Below are 21,164 nucleotides of genomic sequence, written 5' to 3'. Positions count from 1 at the left end.
TTTCATCGGCGGGCTGATAAACGAACGTTTATTGACTGCCTCGGAAATGTTATCACATGCCATTCCGTTAATGTCCGTGACGTGTATCACATGCAACTTCGTGTAATTCTGGAAATTTGCTTGTAATCGTGTCAGGCTGTGTTTGTCGAGTGTTTTAAAACGACAATACAGTGCGGAAAACTGCAAGTGATTTAAGACTTTTCACATAATGGGTGAGAAGCAACAATGAATTAGGATTACACGTGATTTGAAAGACATCAAAATTTTAAGTCAATTTCTAGACAAGTACCAGCCTTTACAACTTCAGGTATAAATGATATGCCAGAAATTGACCATGACAATTATAAAGGAAAAACTATACACATGTTTTCGGGGGCAACCGTCACATGAATGATGACAGTACATTTTCAACCTAAGAACATGATAATGGTTGTGACATTTCAAATAAAATGCTTGTAATACCAATAAAGACAATCAAAGTTCATTTGGAATCATACCACATCTTTTTATTATTTATATGACTTATAGATTATCTTTGAGATGACCAATGCTCATCTGTTTATCGCTATTTTACCCATGACGACGTTGTTAATTTCACGCACGTGCGCCCTTAGTTTCTAGCGATATCACTCTACTGTGCTGAGAAAGGAAAGTATCAGTCAGTAAGATCAAAGGAAATTTTAGAAAAATAGCGGGAATTCAACAAAATATATTTTTTATGATATCTGATTCCTGCAGGTAGAATGACAGTGGAACAAATAAAACAATATGTGTCGGATTACTTTTCACTTGGTCACGTACTATGTTAGTTGTAAAACTTTTTAACAAGAGCACCCCATAAATTTTGACATAACAGTGAAAAAGTAATAAACTTGATATTTGAAGATTTTCAGTGCAGATAAACATTTGCCGTCTATTTAACTGTAAGACAAACATATTCCGAATGCAGCGAATAGAAAAAAATGAAATGTCTTAGTCATTCGTCACAACTCGGTCAATTCCGTAACTTAGATGGAGAGAGTAGTGGATACACCCCGAGAATTGCCGATAGATGTCGAAGTCATTCGTCACAACTTGGCCGATTCCGTACCTTAGAAGGAGACTACCGGATTCCACCGATGATTGCCGACAGATGTCAGTGTGATATATGGTTTCCTACCTAAAGAAATGTATTGATAAATAGTTGTTGATCACCCAAGACTATATATATCTATATATATATATATATATATATATATATATTAAGGTCAACCTTACCAAGAACAAAACAAACGTATTTGATGCTAAAAAATGATTTTTCTATAAATCTGGCATTGTATTTGGAAAATTTTCCAGTGCACCTTACTCAACTTTGTAGACCCATCTAAGTTTCAAGGAGGTGTGTGCCTAAATACAAGTAACTATTTGTATTGCAATATTTGTTTTCCCTTTTATCTTGTTTCGTAAAAAAAACGTTTTGCCTGTAACACAGATAAATTGTAAGTGCCTACGATATCAACTATTTAAAATCAAATATAATAAATATCCTGTCAAGAATTATTTTAAAATTATATTTTGAAGTATCTGGTTCAATTGATAAGGTGAAAGATAATGTAAAAAAGTAACACACATGTGGTCTGACGCCTTGAACAATAGTACAATAAATCTAAGATATGCATTGAAATAATGTAACAGAAATAATCAAATTGACAAAGCATAATTCCTTAGTTTAAAATCAACAAATTGTTTGTCTATTTTTTCAAAATTGCTTTCACCAAGGAAACGGATTAAACTGTGTTTAACAATAGGAAGTTTGGTATGTTTTATTTAAATACTTTTGTTTTGTTTGATTTGATTGGTTACTTATTCGCGTATATTGTATTTTTCCGAGGTTTTTTGAGCAAATACCACTATACGGTTAGAGAAGTTGGAACTTTTCCATCAAGAGAAAATGACGTTCTGTTGAAAATGAATAAGATTTTATTAATTTGAAAAAATCCAAAATCAAAGTTATCTAGATATTATATAATACTTGTTCTACACTTGATTGCTTTTGAATAAAGGCAACAGTAGTACTGTGTATTACGGAAGCGTATTAGCGCCACACATTTTGTTTTTATTTTTCTTCCTATGTTTGCGTTAAAACGCAAATATCTTGATTTCAATTATTCATTAAGTTTTGTATATATGTCCGTCTGTCATTCATTTCGGATGTGATTAACTAGTAGATAAAAAAAGAAACATACATACAAGGCCAAATCATTATAATAAATATGCATAGGAATAATGGAATATTTGAAGTGCAATTATACATAAATTAAGACTGATTTTTGCATCAGAAAAGTATATTATTTAACAAGAAAATAGATATAGTTTAGTATATAGTCATATTTAAATTGAAAGATAAAAAATAATGTCATACAATTGTGAAACCTCCAAGTCAAATAGACAAAATTATCTTTCTGCTTTAAAATGAATTATTAATAAGGAAACATTTTTTTTAAATCTCAGAATATGATCAAGATTCTTTGATAGAAAGTCATTGAATTTTCATTTCAATATAATGAAGTATTTTTAAGATGCTTGGGTAGCAATTTGAATAGAGAGAACATAATTTTAATAATAAAACGTCTTCATTCTATACATTTATTGCCAAAGGGTAGCTTGTTTGAATCTAACCTACTTTACACAGTTCTGAAACGAGAGCTTACTTTGGAAGGATATTTATATTCGGTTATAGCTATATTAGCAGGGTTGATTTCTTTCTTAGGTATAACCTCAATTTACTCAATTTTCTTTGTAATATATATACTAGTAGTAACATGGATATCGTTTTTGGGGACCTTTATATTTTGTTGTTCAGTGTGAGCCAATGCTCCGTGTTGAAGACCGTAATTCGGCCTATGATGGTGTACTTTTACGAATAGTGACTTAGATGGAGAGTTTTCTCACTGGCACTCATACTACATCTTCTTATATTATTCTGCTCATTATAAGTCATTGATATGATCTAACTATTCAAGCAATTTACTTTGCAATGACTACAAAGGTGATAAATTTTAATATATACAGCCTCCTCCATTAATAACTACTGTTTCCTTTGAATCTTAAATCAGAAATAAGATAAAACAAATTTTTGCGTTACAACGCAAAGGTTTGCGTTATATCGCAAAGGTTTGCGTTATAACGCAAAGGTTTGCGTTAAACGCAAACATAGGAAGAAAAATAAAAAAAATTAAAAACCAATTGTTCAGAGAACAATTGAAGGTCTTTCCACTAGTAAAGATCTATTTTGATATTGAAATATGAAAAACCAGTTTACAATGTTAGTTCCTATGGTTTTATGATGTATTAATATCAATTTTAAGCAAAGGTCAAAATCTAGAACGTCCTATTAACCTATGACCTTGACCTCAATTTCAAGGTCACAAACCAAGGATCTTAAATCAAAAGAGCCTAGGTCTTTAATATGTTTGGATAAAGAGTAATATCACTTTACGGGTAAACCTAAATATAAGATGGGCAAAAACTCCCATTTATTGTCTGCGCACCCTTTCACCCAAAATATACAAGTAAGGACATGTCGCAACTAACAATTTATGAAAAATTATTTGTCGATATGTCATACGGTATTTGAAAATCAGTGAAAATAAGCAAAAATCAAAATTTAGAACATGACCTTGACCTTTGACCTTGACCTCATTTTCATTTTTTTGGACCAAGGACCTCAAATCTGAAGACCCTAGGTCTCTATCACTTATGGTTTACCAGTTAGAAATGCATAATACTTATATCATTTACATAAGGGGAAATAACTTTCATATGGAGTCTCTGGAAAGCTTTGGTCCAAATAAATTGCCTAATCCTGAAGATTGAACGAGCAATTTGGTAAAATAAATTTGTCGTAATCTTTTACGGTTGCGAAGGAGTAGTGGCCACAAGAAAAACAGTGTTTGGGGAGATAACTCTTACAACGTAAAGTATTTTGTTACGCGGTTGAAAATTTTTAAAGCGTATAAACTATACGATATCATATTCCAAATATCTAAGCGACATCTTTTGAAACATTTACAATACGCAAGAAGAAAATTAGGCGGAAGAATAAAAAAAAAAAAAATAATAATAATTAAAAACCTATTGTTCAAAGAACAATTGAAGGTCTTTCCACAAGTAAAAATCTATTTTATTATCAAAATATTAAAAATCAATCTAAAATGTCAGTTCCTATGGCTTTATAATGTATAAATATGAATTTAAAGCAAAGGTCAAAATCTAGAACGTGCAAATTACCAATGACCTTGACCTCAATTTCAATGTCATAAACCAAGGATCTCAAATCAAAAGACCCTAGGTCTTTATTATGTATGGTTAATGAGTTATATCACTTTATGCATAATTCTAAATACAATATTGTCAAAAATCTCCTATTTATTGTTTACGCACCCTTTCAACCAAAATTTATAAGTAACGGCATGTCACAACTAACAATTTAATGAAAATAAGATGTTGATATGTTATAAGGTTTTGAAAATAAGTAAAAATAAGCCAAAATAAAAATTTAGAATATGACCTTGACCTTTGACCTTGACCTAATTTTATTTTTTTTGGACCAAGGATCTCAAATCAAAAGACCCTAGGTCTCTATCACTTATGGTTTACCAGTTAGAAATGCAAATTACTTATATCAAATACATAAGGGGGAATAACTCTCATATGGAGTCTCCGGATAGCTTCGGTCAAGACTAAACTCCTAATCCAGAAGATGTAACAAGCAATTTGGTAAAAAAAAATTGTTGTAATCTTTTACGGTGGTAAAGGAGTAGTGGCCACAAAAAAAACAGTGTTTGGGGAGATAACTCTTACAACGCAAATTATTTGGTAATGCGGTTGTCAGTTTAAAAGCGTATAAACTATACGATATTACATTCCAAATATCTAAGCGACGTCTTTTGAAACAACAAAACTACGCAAGAAAAAAATAAGGCGGAAGAAAAAAAAAAAAATAATAATAATAATAATAATTAAAAACCAATTGTTCAAAGAACAATTGAAGGTCTTTCAACCAATAAGGATCTATTTTGATATGAAAATATTAAGATTCAGTTGAAAATGTCAGTTCCTATGGCTTTATGATGTATAAATATGAATTTCGACCAAAGGTCAAAATCTAGAACGTCCAATTAACCTATGACCTTGACCTCAATTTCAAGGTCATAAACATAGGATCCCAAATCAAAAGACCCTAGGTCTGTATTATGTATGGTTCATGAGTAATATCACTTTACGCATAATTCTAAATATAAAAGGGGCGAAAACTCCAATTTATTGTCTACGCACCCTTGTAACCAAAATATATAAGTAATGACATGTCGCAACTAACAATTTAGTAAAAATAATTTGTCGAAATCTTATTAAGTAATTGAAAATAAGTGAAAATAAGCAAAAATCAAAATTTAGAATTTGACCTTGACCTTTGACCTTGACCTAATTTTCATTTTTTTGGACGAAGGATCTTAATTCAAAAGACCCTAGGTCTCTATCACTTATGGTTTACCATTTAGAAATGCATATCACTTAGCTTAAATGAAAAAGGGGAATAACTCTCATATGGAGTCTCCGTAAAGCTTCGGTCCAAATGAATATCCTAATCCTTAAGATGTAACGAGCAATTTGGTAAAATAAATTTGTCGTAATCTTTTACGGTTGCGAAGGAGTAGTGGCCACAAGAAAAACAGTGTTTGGGGAGATAACTCTTACAACGTAAAGTATTTTGTTACGCAGTTGTAAATTTTTAAAGCGTATAAACTATACGACATCAGAATCCAAATATGTAAGCGACATCTTTTGAAACATCAATACTACGCAAGAAAAAAATTTAGGCGGAAGAAAAAAAAAAAAAAAATAATAATAATAATTAAAAACCAATTGTTCAGAGAACAATTGAAGGTCTTTCCACTAGTAAAGATCTATTTTGATATGGAAATATGAAAAATCAGTTTAAAATGTTAGTTCCTATGGCTTTATGATGTATTAATATCAATTTAAAGCAAAGGTCAAAATCTAGAACGTCCTATTAACCTATGACCTTGACCTCAATTTCAAGGTCACAAACCAAGGATCTTAAATCAAAAGACCCTAGGTCTTTAATATGTTTAGTTAAAGAGTAATATCACTTTACGGGTAAACCTAAATATAAGATGGGCAAAAAACTCCCATTTATTATCTGTGCACCCTTTTAACCAAAATATACAAGTAAGGACATGTTGCAACTAACAATTTATGAAAAATTATTTGTCGATATGTCATACGGTATTTGAAAATAAGTGAAAATAAGCAAAAATCAAAATTTAGAACATGACCTTGACCTTTGACCTTGACCTCATTTTCATTTTTTTGGACCAAGGACCTCAAATCTGAACACCCTAGGTCTCTATCACTTATGGTTTACCAGTTAGAAATGCATATTACTTATATCATTTACATAAGGGGAAATAACTCTCATATGGAGTCTCTGGAAAGCTTCGGTCCAAATGAATTGCCTAATCCTGAAGATGTAACGAGCAATTTGGTAAAATAAATTTGTTGTAATCTTTTACAGTTGCGAAGGAGTAGTGGCCACAACAAAAACAGTGTTTGGGGAGATAACTCTTACAACGCAAAGTATTTGGTTACGCAGTTGTAAGTTTTAAAAGCGGATACACTTTACGATATCATATTCCAAATATCTAAGCGACATCTTTTGAAACATCAATACTACGCAAGAAAAAAATTAGGCGGAAGAAAAAAAAAAAAAAAAAAAAAATAATAATCAGAACAAATTCAATAGGTCTTTCCACGGAAAGGTGGAAAGACCTAATAATAATAATAATAATCAGAACAAATACAATAGGTCTTTCACCTGAAAGGTTGAAAGACCTAATTAAAAACCAATTGTTCAGAGAACAATTGTAGGTCTTTCCACTAGTGAAGATCTATTTTGATATTGAAATATGAAAAATCAGTTGAAAATGTTAGTTCCTATGGCTTTATGATGTATTTATATGAATTTAAAGCAAAGGTCAAAATCTAGAACATCGTATTAACATATGACCTTGACCTCAATTTCAAGGTCACAAACCAAGGACCTTAAATCAAAAGACCCTAGGTCTTTAATATGTTTGGATAATGAGTAATACCACTTTACGCGTAATTCTAAATGTAAGATGGACAAAAACTCCAATTTATTGTATGCGCACCCTTTCAACCAAAGTATACAAGTAAGGACATGTCGCAACTAACAATTTAGGACAAAATATTTGTCGATATGTTATACGGTATTTGAAAATAAGTGAAAATAAGCCAAAATCAAAATTTAGAATATGACCTTGACCTTTGACCTTGACCTTATTTTCATTTTTTTGGACCAAGGAACTTAAATCCAAAGACTCTAGGCCTATATCACTGATGGTTTACCAGTTAGAATTGCATATTACTTATATCAAATGCATAAGGGGAAATAACTCTCATATGGAGTCCCCGGATAGCTTCGGTTCAAATGAATATCCTAATCCTGAAGAAGTAACGAGCAATTTGGTAAAATAAATTTGTCGTAATTTTTTAAGGTTGCGAAGGAGTAGTGGCCACAAGAAAAACAGTGTTTGGGGAGATAACTCTTACAACATAAAGTATTTTGTTACGCAGTTGTCAATTTTTAAAGCGTATAAACTATACGACATCATATTCCAAATATCTAAGTGACAACTTATTAAACAACAATACTACGCAAGAAAAAAAATTAGGCGGAAGAAAAAAAAAAATAATAATTAAAAACCAATTGTTCAAAGAACAATTGAAGGTCTTTCCACAAGTAAAGATCTATTTTATTATCAAAATATTAAAAATCAATCAAAAATGTCAGTTCCTATGACTTTATAATGTATAAATATGAATTTAAAGCAAAGGTCAAAATCTAGAACGTTCTATTAACCTTTGACCTTCAATTTCAAGGTCACCAACCAAGGACCTCAAATAAAAAGACCCTAGATCTTTAAAATGTATGGTTAATGAGTTATATCACTTTAGGCATGATTTTAAATATAAGATGGGCGAAAACTCTCATTTATTGTTTAGGCACCCTTCCAACCAAAATTTATAAGTTACAACATGTCGCAACTAACAATTTAGTAAAAATAATTTGTCGATATCTTTTAAGGTTTTTGAAAATAAGGAAAAATTAGCCAAAATCAAAATTTAAAATATGACCTTGACCTTTGACCTTGACATCATTTTCATTTTTTTTGGACCAAGGACCTCAAATCTAAAGACCCTTGGTCTCTATTACTTATGGTTTACCATTTAGAAATGCATATCACTTAATTCAAATAAAAATGGGGAATAACTCTCATATGGAGTCTCCGTAAAGCTTCGGTCCAATGAATATCCTAATCCTTAAGATGTAACGAGCAATTTGGTAAAATAAATTTGTCGTAATCTTTTACGGTTGCGAAGGAGTAGTGGCCACAAGAAAAACAGTGTTTGGGGAGATAACTCTTACAAGGTTAAGTATTTTGTTACGCAGTTGTCATTTTTTAAAGCGTATTAACTATACGATATCATATTCCAAATATCTAAGCGACATCTTTTGTAACAACAAAACTACGCAAGAAAAAAATTTAGGCGGAAGAAGAAAAATAATAATAATCAGAACAAATTCAATAGGTCTTTCCACGGAAAAGTGGAAAGACCTAATAATAATAATAATTAAAAACCAATTGTTCAGAGAACAATTGAAGGTCTTTCCACTAGTAAAGATCTATTTTGATATCGAAATATGAAAAATCAGTTTAAAATGTTAGTTCCTATGGCTTTATGATGTATTTATATGAATTTAAAGCAAAGGTCAAAATCTAGAACGTCCTTTTAACCTATGACCTTGACCTCAATTTCAAGGTCACAAACCAAGGACCTTAAATCATAAGACCCAAGGTTTTTAATATGTTTGGTTAATGAGTAATACCACTTTACGCGTAATTCTAAATGTAAGATGGACAAAAATTCCCATTTATTGTATGCGCACCCTTTCAACCAAAATATACAAGTAAGGACATGTCGCAACTAACAATTTAGGAAAAAATATTTGTCGATATGTCATACGGTATTTGAAAATAAGTGAAAATAAGCCAAAATCAAATTTTAGAATATGACCTTGACCATTGACCTTGACCTTATTTTCATTTTTTTGGACCAAGGATCTCAAATCAAGAGACCCTAGGTCTCTATCACTTATGGTTTACCAGTTAGAAACGCATATCACCTATATCAAATACATAAGGGGGAATAACTCTCATATAAAGTCTCTGGATAGCTTCGGTCAAAATTAAAATCCTAATCCTGAAGATGTAACGAGCAATTTGGTAAAATAATTTTGTCGTAATCTTTTACGGTTGCGAAGGAGTAGTGGCCACAAGAAAAACAGTGATTGGGGAGATAACTCTTACAACGTAAAGTATTTTGTTACACAGTTGTAAATTTTTAAAGCGTATAAACTATACGATATCATATTCCAAATATCTAAGCGACAACTTATTAAACAACAATACTACGCAAGAAAAAAATTAGGCGGAAGAAAAAAAAAAATAATAATAATTAAAAACCAATTGTTCAAAATAAAGATCTATTTTGATATTGAAATATGAAAAATCAGTTTAAAATGTTAGTTTCTATGGCTTTATGATGTATTTATATGAATTTAAAGCAAAGGTCAAAATCTAGAACGTCATATTAACCTCTGACCTTGACCTCAATTTCAAGGTCACAAACCAAGGACCTTAAATCAAAAGACCCTAGGTCTTTAATATGTTTGGTTAATGAGTAATATCACTTTACGCGTAATTCTAAATGTAAGATGGGCAAAAACTCTCATTTATTGGCTGCGCACCCTTTCAACCAAAATATACAAGTAAGGACATGTCCCAACTAACAACTTATGAAAAATTATTTGTCGAAATGTCATTCAGTATTTGAAAATAAGTGAAAATAAGCCAAATCAAAATTCAGAATATGACCTTGACCTTTGACCTTGACCTCATTTTCATTTCTTGGGACCAAGTACCTCATATCTGAAGACCCTAGGTCTCTATCACTTATGGTTTACCATTTAGAAATGCATATCACTTAATTTAATGGAAACGGGGGAATAACTCTCATATGGAGTCTCCGTAAAGCTTCGGTCCAAATGAATATCCTAATCCTGATGATGTAACGAGAAATTAGGTAAAATAATTTTGTCGCAATCTTTTACGGATGCGAAGGAGTAGTGGCCACAAGAAAAACAGTGTTTGGGGAGATAACTCTTACAACGTAAAGTATTTTGTTACGCGGTTGTAAATTTTTAAAGCGTATAAAACATACAATATCATATTTCAAATATCTAAGCGACATCTTATGAAACAACAAAACTACGCAAGAAAAAAATTTAGGCGGAAGAAGAAAAATAATAATAATCAGAACAAAATCAATAGGTCTTTCCACGGAAAAGTGGAAAGACCTAATAATAATAATAATCAGAACAAAACCTATAGGTCTTTCCACGGAAAAGTGGAAAGACCTAATAATAATAATCAGAACAAAAGCAATAGGTCTTTCCACGGAAAGGTGGAAAGACCTAATAATAATAATCAGAACAAAAGCAATAGGTCTTTCCACGGAAAGGTGGAAAGACCTAATAATAATAATCAGAACAAAAGCAATAGGTCTTTCCACGGAAAGGTGGAAAGACCTAAAAATGTGTGGCGCTAATACGCTTCCGTAGTGTATTCATTATAATTCGTTATATGTCGATTTTATTTGGTATCGTTGGTACAGGTGAACGACAAATTTTCATTTAATGTTCAATGAAATAAAAATGTCTTTCATATAAAGAAAAAAAGAAAACGTGGTATGATTGCCAATGAGAGAGTTCTCCACAAAAGACCAAATGACACAGAAATAAACAATTATAGGTCACCGTTACATGTTGGCTAGGCGACGTAGAAGGCAAACCACTATCTAGAATGTGATAAAGTGTTTTAGGAACAGATTTATGTTCTTTAAAATTGAGAATGGAAATGGGGAATGTGTCAAAGAGACAACAACCCGACCATAGAACAGACAACAGCAGAAGGTTACCAACAGGTCTTCAATGCAGCGAAAAATTCCCGCACCCGGAGGCGTCATGTTAAGCAGAATGATAATTAAGAATACCGGCAATATTTACAAATCAAAACATTAAATGACATAACTGATTTCAATCAAATGTGTTAATGATGTTTATACGAATACGAATACGAATACTTTATTTCTCATAAAACTACAATTACATAGTTATAGAGAACATACATAAATATAACTATAAGGTACAATTTTTACAAGCATGTGTGAACAATACAATGAAATTAACTTGGAGGACTGACTTTCACATTTATAACTTTGATAAATTTACATAGTTTTTCTAATATTACAATATTACATGAATTAAACAGTTGATTAAATTTATAGATATTAGGATTTGACTAGCAGTATGTAGTTACAAATTTCTTTCTTTCAAACATAAAAGATCCACAATTCATAATGCAATGGTACTCGTCACCAATGTCGTTTGAGTCACAGAGACGGCAGATTCTGTCTTCTCTCGTTAAACCCTGCCACCTTCCAGACACAATCGGCAAGTGGTGACTACCACATCTATATTTGTATAATGTATAAATGAATTTGTAAGGTAAAACAGAATAATATTTTTCCAATGGAAAATTATTTTTAAAAATACGATAGCATAAAGTTTTAGGTGATTCTGCAACAAATGCAAAGCATTCTTGTTGAAACTGATCTTTGAGTTTTGCTCGATACATTTTGACACCCATTTATCAGCAAACTGTGCATTCCATATATTGGACAAATCACAATTATCAAAAATATTTTTAATATATGATATCCACTTAGTGTCTATTCCGTAATCATTATAATATAAAAGTACAAGTTTATATAATACAGCACAAATTTTACTTTCTTTCCCATTAAGAAGTCTACTCCAGAAATTAATCATTCGCAGTTTTACAGACATAGTAATAGGGTATCTTCCAAGTTCTGCATACACTATGAAATTTGGAGTAGACTGTTTTAAATGTAAAATAATTTTACAAAATTGTAAATGTACACGTTCAAGAATATCTATATTTTCAAATCCCCATATTTCTGATCCATATAACAATATTGGTAGAACCATTTTGTCAAATAAATCAAGTTGACATTCTATTGACAAATTGTTTTGTCTACCTTTTTTAAAAACACTATACATAGCTTTTGTGGCTTGTTCTTTTAAATATTTTTTATTTGATAAAAAGGATCCACTTCTAGAAAAATAAAATACCTAAATATTTGTATTCTTTCACAATTTCAATGTCGTTACAATTAACTGTGAACCTAAGATTTGCTGTTATTCTGCCACTCGAAAAGATCAAAACTTTAGTTTTATTTGTATTTATTTTCATTTTCCATTCTTCACAATATTCGTAAAATGGATTTACCCTGTACTGTAGATCAGTGCTATTTTCTGCTAATAAAACAGTATCATCTGCATATAAAAGTAAAAATAATTTCAAGAATACTGTCAGCTCATTTTCGATTTCTTGTGATATAGATTTTAAGCCTGTTATATTTTTCTTTTCAAAAAAAGTTTGAAGATCATTTACAAATTTAGACCCCCATCTCACAAGGGAAGAAAAATCAGATTTTTTACCCTGATGAAAAATACGAGATTGGTCATAATCATACATACTCTGAATAACACGAAAAAATTTCACATTTACTTCATTCTGCAAAAATTTGAACAGAAGTAAATTTCGCTGTAGAGAGTCAAACGCTTTTTCAAAGTCGATAAAAGCACAATGTAACCTTTTCTTTCTCAATTTTATAATTCAAATAAAATATGTATAGTAAAAATATGTTCAGTCGTAGAAAAGTCCCTCCTGAAACCTGCTTGGTTCCATAATCTTGTGTTCAATATTGAGGTAAAAAGTTTACCCAGAGTAGACAATAATGATATAGGCCTATAGTTTTGTGGATCATTTTCCGAGCCTTTGTTTTAAAACAATGGAATTACATTTCCTATTAACCATGCATCAGGCAACAATCCTGTGTCAAAAATGAGATCAAATAAACACACATAAACATCAATAAAAAATTCAATAGACGAGCATATGTATACTCATTTACAATAAGATATCACCAGGTGTCTTATTATTTTTCAGGCTTTTTATGGCCTTCAATATTTCATCTTAAGTGATACAACTTGAAGCATTAAGAAATACATTTGATGAACTTTCGTTTACATCATTTTCTAAAATGTACCGATCTTCTGTTTCGTTATTTTTATTCAGATCCTTAAAAAAAGAAAACAAATCTTCAATATTAATATCATTTTTTTTCTTTCGTCTACCTCGATTTATAATTTTCCCAAATTCTTTCTGGTTTTTTTATCGCATCTTTTTCATTTTTGAACGTTAAATTATCTAATATTCTTATCCATAGTCTTTTTATATAGAGTCTCATTACATCTCAAACGTTCCTTGAATATTCGTGAACCATATCGTATATATAACCTTTTTGATTTTCTAAACGCCCTTTTTCCCGGCGGCATTCTGTGTTAAACCAATCACGATGATTTTGTTTTCCTCCCGTGTAATCAAATCCATAAGTTTTCTGTACGAACTCCTCAAATGTATTTCTAGCAGAATTGAGTAAAACATCTCTTTTTTCATTTACAATTTCATCAATAGTATTTTCATCAACATTTTGAACATTTTCAGTTTTTGTCATAATAAAAGATAACAATTGAGATATACTTTCTTTGCCAAGATTTTCTTTATATTCATTAACTTGGTCATGATTCCATTTTCCAATATATGTATTATTTTCACCAGATTCTACATTTATATTTACATTTGATTGCTTAGTATTACTACAATTGAGTACTAATTCGAGTGGACAATGGATATCAGAATATAAACTGCTAAATGGTAGAACATCAAAATTTTCTACTAAATACAATACATCTGCAGTACTTATTGCATAATCTACGACACCGGTATTCTTGCTCGTAGGTTTACCTACTTCATCATTTCCTATCCGACCATTCATTATATACATGTTGTTATTCTTACAAAATTGTATAAGTTTTCTACCATATGTGTTTACATTTAAATCAGTCCTGTGTCGTTTTCTTTGAATACCCAATTTATCTAAGATATCAACATTACTAAATTCATTAATATCAATTAAATTCTGTGCTGAAAAAATCATCTGTGTCTACTAAATCATTTAAGTCTTGTAAACTCGCTGTTCTACTATTAAAATCGCCTAGAAGACAAATATATTAATTTGTTCTTTGTAACTCAAAGAATTATAATTTTATATCTGAAGGTGCATAGCGATGTTTTGAAATCAGTCTAATATAACAATATGCAATTATAATTTGGACGATTGCAACATGGAATAGGGTCGCAATCCTCTTAAATTTGATGAAATTTATTAACAGGCCAAGAACAAAGCTAGGTTAACAAGTAAACAAAGCTAGGTTTACAAGTAAACAAAGCTAGGTTAACAAGTAAACAAAGCTAGGTTAACAAGTAAACAAAGCTAGGTTTACAAGTAAACAAAGCTAGGTTAACAAGTAAACAAAGCTAGGTAAACAAGTAAACAAAGCTAGGTTAACAAGTAAACAAAGCTAGGTTTACAAGTAAACAAAGCTAGGTTAACAAAAAAACAAAGCTAGGTTTACAAGTAAACAAAGCTAGGTTAACAAGTAAACAAAGCTAGGTTAACAAGTAAACAAAGCTAGGTTTACAAGTAAACAAAGCTAGGTTAACAAGTAAACAAAGCTAGTTTAACAAGTAAACAAAGCTAGGTTTACAAGTAAACAAAGCTAGGTTAACAAGTAACCAAAGCTAGGTTAACAAGTAAACAAGGCTAGGTTAACAAGTAAACAAGGCTAGGTTAACAAGTAAACAAAGCTAGGTTAACAAGTAAACAAGCTAGGTTAACAAGTAAACAAAGTCTTGTGTCTCTTTAGGCTACCCTTTAAATAAAGGCAACAGTAGTATACCGCTGTTCAAAACTCGTAAATCTATGGACAAAAAACAAAATCGGGGTAACAAACTAAAACTGAGGGAAACGCATTAAATATAAGAGGTGAACAATTAATTTTAATGAAAATGATTAATAATGTGTTTACATTTTAATGTAGGTGCTGAAGGAAAATGATGAATAAGAGATATATGAAGAGAATTGCGGTGCCAGTCATTATTTTAGCTGTATTGATCATTTTCATGTCCGTTGTCAAGGATTCAAGACATACTAGATCGAGAAGATCAGTTGAAGGTGATTTGCATTTGATGGAAACAATAGCAGGTGCCAGAAACCACCTATCTATCCAATTGAATAAGGCGAGACAAGTTATAGGAAGAATGGATTGCGAGGTAAGACAATAAAGAGCAGGGTCCTCGGTGGTATAGTGTCTAAGTAGCTACTACAGTAATCACTAGCCAGTCAACACTGAGGTTGAGAGTTCGAAACCCACTCGTGTCGGTGAACTCGACTCCAATCTTAATTGACTAGGATTGTCAGTTTTTCTATCGAAGGTCTTTGGGCACTCCGGCTTCCTCCCCCAATAAAACCTAGCCTCCACGAAATATCTTAATTGTGGTGATAACAAGTAGCGTTAAATACCAAAAATCAAATCAATAAAAGGCAAGTCTGAAAAAGATTCAGGTTATGATGAAAGTTTACAGTACATTTTTTTATCTATGAAACAGTGTTTGTTTTTTTTTCCTTTTTGTGTGAATATTAATTCGGGGGCGAAAGATACCGGAGGAACATTCAAACTCATCAATCGAAAATAAACTGAAAACGCATTGATTAAAAAAGACAAAGACCAACAGACTAGTATAATAAACCAAACATAGCAAGAATGACCCCAACAAAAACAGGGGGTGATCTAATGTGCCCTGGAAGGGTAATCAGAAACTGGTCCTCATGTGGCACCCATCGTGTTTCAGCTACCACATTTTATTTTTTTTGAATATTTTAAGACACACATTTATGGTTTTTATATCTTTGATGTTAATTTTTTTAAATTTTTGACAGGCTTCTTGGACAAGTGAAATCGACAAATGGTTTAAATAATAAAAGTGTGCACAATTAAAGACCAAATGTATAGTGATTCATTCTAAAATGAAAGACAAAAACATTTCAAATCAATCAAATCAAAGTTTTATTTATTGTCGATACATTGTAAACAAAGTAACACAAGCTCTAGTGAGCTTTTAAAACCGACATGATAACACATTACACACAAGCAAAATACCATGCAAACAAAACACACATACATTACAGCAGGATATAAAAATATCAAAAACACATACATGACATAAGCAAATAAAGTAATAATACTGTTCATGCAAGAAAAAGTATATAATCATAGCTAGCTAATTTGAGTATAAAAGCAGCAAAAAAACCAAGCTAAGATAAAATCACAAATCAGTATTACATTGACATGAACAGCCATTCTAGGTCTGTATTAGATTGGAAAATTGAGTTAAAGAATTTTCCTGTAGTATGTGGTTTGGCAGCTCATTCCATTGTGCAGCACTACAACGAAATGAATTTAACCCATATCTTGTAGTTTGAACTCGCGGTATATCAGCTGTATCCTTAGATAAAAAATTATAACGTTGAGTTTTGATATCTAGTAAGTCATGAAGATAACTAGGACTTTTCTTGTGTACAAGTTTAAATGTTTCAATTCCAATGGTTCATAGTCTGCGAATTTTTAAAGATGAAAGTTTAGAAGTCAAAACTAAATTGTCATAGCTGCTTATACAATCTTATTATATGAAGCGGATAGCTCTTTCCTGTATTTTTTTATTTTTTTTACCGTATTTAACATAAATGTTAACAAAAGAAGACATAAACAGAAAAACCCATATACGGACAAAACATCTATATCTAAAGGGGGAAAAAAGAAGAAAAAATCATATATTGTTAAAAATCAAATTAAGAATAATACATAAACCAACGTCATTGTTTTCATTATTACTCATTGATACAATAACTTCAAACCCAATCATAATTAACCATATCGTAACACATACAAGCAGATCTTTAATATATAAAAAACATGAAATCCTATTGGAATGACCAAGGGAAATGACCGGTTATCCGTGAATGAGATAGCAACACAACAGCACAAATCATATGCAATTGTTTTAACAAAAATCTTCAAACCATCTCATCAGTCCGTCAGGTTGTGTTAACGTCTGGCTGTACGTCTTCTTATTTATTTTTCTGACGGTCTTTGCATTAGTACATTCGTCAAACAAATGGTTTAGTCACAGTAATCATAGAAACAATCATAAACAGTGTCCTTATATTTGTTCAGCATCTCCACTGTAATGATCTGTGACTATTTACCGTCAGTGATTAAATTGAGAATGGAAACGGGGATGTGTCAAAAACCCGAACAAAGAGCAGATAACAGCCGATTGCCACCAATTGGTCTTTAATGTAGCGAGAAAGAGGAAATTCACGCACCCGGTGGCGTGCTTCAGCTGGCCCAGAAACAAAAAAAGTTCAGTGATGATAGACGTCATACTAAACAATACTTGTTCACTTTTTTAGATGTCGAAAGGTTTGACCAATACACATGGTGGGTGGTGTAAAACTGCAAGCACAGAAGAGGGAGGTCAACACGTAACAGACATGTCATTAATTCCTCATTTATCATTTCTACTCAAAGAAAAAACTGTCGCTAGTTTTGGTGATGGTCCAGGAGCATATAAGACAGAAATAATGAAATTGGGGCAAGTTAAATTGTTTGACGCTTTTGATGGTGCTCCATATTCGGAGGACAATAGCAACGGTAATGTGAATTTTTTAGATCTAACAATACCACAGTACGGAATTCCGCTTTATGACTGGATCATTTCGTTAGAAGTGGCAGAACATATCCCGAAAGAATTTGAGTCGATCTATTTGGATAATTTATTCAGGCATGCAAAAGAAGGAATTATTTTGAGTTGGGCTGCACCAGGACAAGTTGGTCTTCAACATGTCAACACTCAACCATTAACATACGTTATCAATGTTATGAAGAAAAATGGCTTTGCAAGAGATGAAAGTTTGTCTAAAAAATTACAGGTCTCCTCAAGTTTAAAATGGATTCGCTCTAATATTAATGTGTACATAAGAAAAAACTATTCTGGCTTTGATTCTGAAAGACGCCTTGTTCAATGGTTCATTTAATGTATATGGATGGAACTGTTTACACTGTACTTTGCTGCCATTGTAATAATTATGTTTTCAATTTTTCGAGCGACCTTATTTTGAAAAATTGTTTATTGCCGATGAAATTGCATGTATTAAATTTCGCGTCATTACCGAACATGTGAAAACATAGAAAACGTACTTAAATTATTTAACATGTTGAAATACATTTTATAAAAATTGTTTATTTTGTTTTACAATGTACACATACAGATTGTTTTTAATCATCTAAATAGTTTGTTAGACATATGTTACATTAAGCAACACGACGGGTGCCACATGTGGAGCAGGATCTGCTTACCGTTCCGGATCACCTGTGATCACCCCCAGTTTTTTGTGGGGTTCGTGTTGCTTATTTTAGTTTTCTATGTTGTGTCCTCTGTACTATTTTATTACTTTTACTTATGGATCTTGTCATAATTTGAATGACAAAACTATTTTATTCATCAATACTTCTTTTTCTGTTAAGTCTGTTTTTTATGATATACATTTGACAAGACTCTGTACTTATGTATCCCGTCATACTTTGAACCACACAATTATTTTATTTTTTATTATTACTTTTACTGTTAAGTCTGCTTTTTTGTTATATCTACTTTACGTGACTCTGCATTTATGTATGCCGTTTTACTTTGAACGACAAAATTATTTTATGTCTACCTGTGCGAATTTCAAACGCGCAATTTTACACCAGTAATGAAAACCTTCCATCCTTTATTGGTAGACTGTACATAGATAAATAAAATCGTATAAGATAAGCAAAATGAGGATGTTAAATTAGATGTATGCCTTTTAGTGCTTCTTTGTTACATATGTTGTTTTATAGTGATTAAGATGATAACATAATGTTGACTGATGTACCCCTATTTTTGACATATTTACTCTTTGAGTATGTTTGTTTTGTTCACACATCGTTGACAATGTAATGGAATTTGATGCGACTGGCATATAAGTGAGAAGTTTAGGTAGCTATAAAACCAGGTTCAATCCACCATTTTCTACATTAGAAAATGCCTGTACCAAGTCAGGAATATAACAGTTGTTATCTATTCGTTTGATGTGTTTGGACTTTTGATTTTGCCTTTTGATTTTGGACTTTACTTTTTGAATTTTCCTCGGAGTTCAGTACTTTTGTGTTTTTACTTTTGTCTGTTTGTCTTTTTATTTTTAGCCATTGCGTTGTCAATTTATTTTCTTTCTATTTATGAGTTTGACTCTCCCTCTGGTATTTTTCGTCCCTCTATATGTTACCATCCGATTAAGATTAAATTTCACAAAAAAAAAGCAACATGCAACATTATTTATTATGTTGCACGCATTCATTTTTAAAGCGTCATCTAACATCCAAATTTCTGCTACCGTACTTTCGTCTCCAACCCCAGTAAACACCTAAACCCCAATACGCCATGTCGGTGCTAGTCTACAGCTACACATAGGCCGCTAGGTGAAGCCTCGATTCGGCCTCCTTTTGATCGTCTGTGGTGTTCAATTTGAGAGTAGTGGCTTCTCAGCAGATGAGCTTTCCACGAAAAACTGGTTGTTGAGAACGTCAGGTAGCAAGATTATATTTATAATTTTAGATAGTTGAGGGATTTCCCGGCCAAAGGCCAAAATCTGATTTTTAGTTTAACAATTATAACAACCATTTTACATCAGTACTGATTCCAAGAAATGTGTTATTAAAACCTACAATATGCCAGTACATTTCAATTACTCCAATCAGAAAGAACCATTCAAATAGTCCGTAATCTATGCATAATTGATAAGGATGATTACAGCGATTGTAACTTCAACTTGACAATGACACTTTAATCGTCATTGTTAGCCATAAAAACTAACTTTATAACATTAAACATTGACACAAGTACCATAGTTTTACATTTAACTAGCATATTATTGTACTGAATCATATTTTAGGGCGTGCTACTAATTGGATAAACACAACTATACTGTGGAAACATTTGAACTTTCTAGATCTGCCGTTTGATGCTTAAATGATAGTTTAATTGGAATGCAGTGTGGAATATTTCACACATATTCAGGAAGACACTACATTGGCTATATACAGCGATTTGTAAAACTACCACCCAGGACACAAGTGTAGATGTTAAGTTTTTTGGTTAACATTGATCCACACAGACTTATGATGAATCAAACTCCATTCCTGATATATAATACTTTATTGGTAGCGATAAGGCCAAACCCTACCCAAAGGTTGAGAAAGTGGGTAGGTAGGTAGGCATTTTATTTTTTTTCAAAGAGAGTAATTGAAGTACCGGGTGTTTAGTAGTCTTCATGCCTATCTGATTAAAAAAAAACTTCTTCAAATCAGGACAATAAAAGAATTTGAGTAGGCAGCTTTTTCTTGGTAGGTAGCGTTTGGGCAAACAAACCTATTCTTTTTTATGGCTCAAATGAAACTGTTTCTACAAAAAATCAAATACGACATATGTTTGTCTTTGAACTATGATACACTTATTTCAGCACTATGTTAGCTCATACACAAATACAAAATGATTACTTTGAACTGATCAGTTAAACCTGTTAACGGCGGATAAAACAAGTGAACGTGTTGCTTATCCTGTTTATACAACTTGAAGTATCTCCACTGTGGGGACTTTACTCGGAGTTCAGTATTTTTGTGTTTTTTCTGTTTTCAATATATGAGTCATATTTAAATGTCTCCTTGCAAATCTTTATTTGACATGTTTAAATTCAATAATACAGATACGTTCAACATTAACAAAATAACAACAAAAATGCGTGTAGTTGTACGTCGCTTCCGTAACCAAATTGAATCATTTAATCTGACTAATACTTGCTTGAATAGTTTACTTTCCTCGTTTTCAATC

The 21,164-nt window shown here is 31.6% G+C and overlaps 1 long non-coding RNA gene across 2 annotated transcripts; it reads left to right on the top strand.

Annotated features, from left to right (window-relative positions):
* Positions 1-1,657: 1,657 nt before the first annotated feature.
* LOC143051329 (uncharacterized) lies at positions 1,658-18,495 on the top strand. Of its 2 annotated transcripts, none has more exons than XR_012970709.1 (3): positions 1,658-1,795; positions 15,236-15,467; positions 17,668-18,495. It is a non-coding gene; the product is annotated as an uncharacterized LOC143051329 (long non-coding RNA). The 2 variants fall into 2 exon arrangements; XR_012970710.1 differs by having other exon boundaries at positions 1,658-1,799.
* Positions 18,496-21,164: the final 2,669 nt, after the last annotated feature.

The sequence above is a fragment of the Mytilus galloprovincialis genome, chromosome 11, assembly GCF_965363235.1.
Source record: "Mytilus galloprovincialis chromosome 11, xbMytGall1.hap1.1, whole genome shotgun sequence".
Classification (NCBI taxonomy): Eukaryota; Metazoa; Mollusca; class Bivalvia; order Mytilida; family Mytilidae; genus Mytilus; species Mytilus galloprovincialis.
The sequence above is the reverse complement of the archived record's forward strand: the minus strand, read 5'-3'. Positions and strand labels throughout refer to the sequence as shown.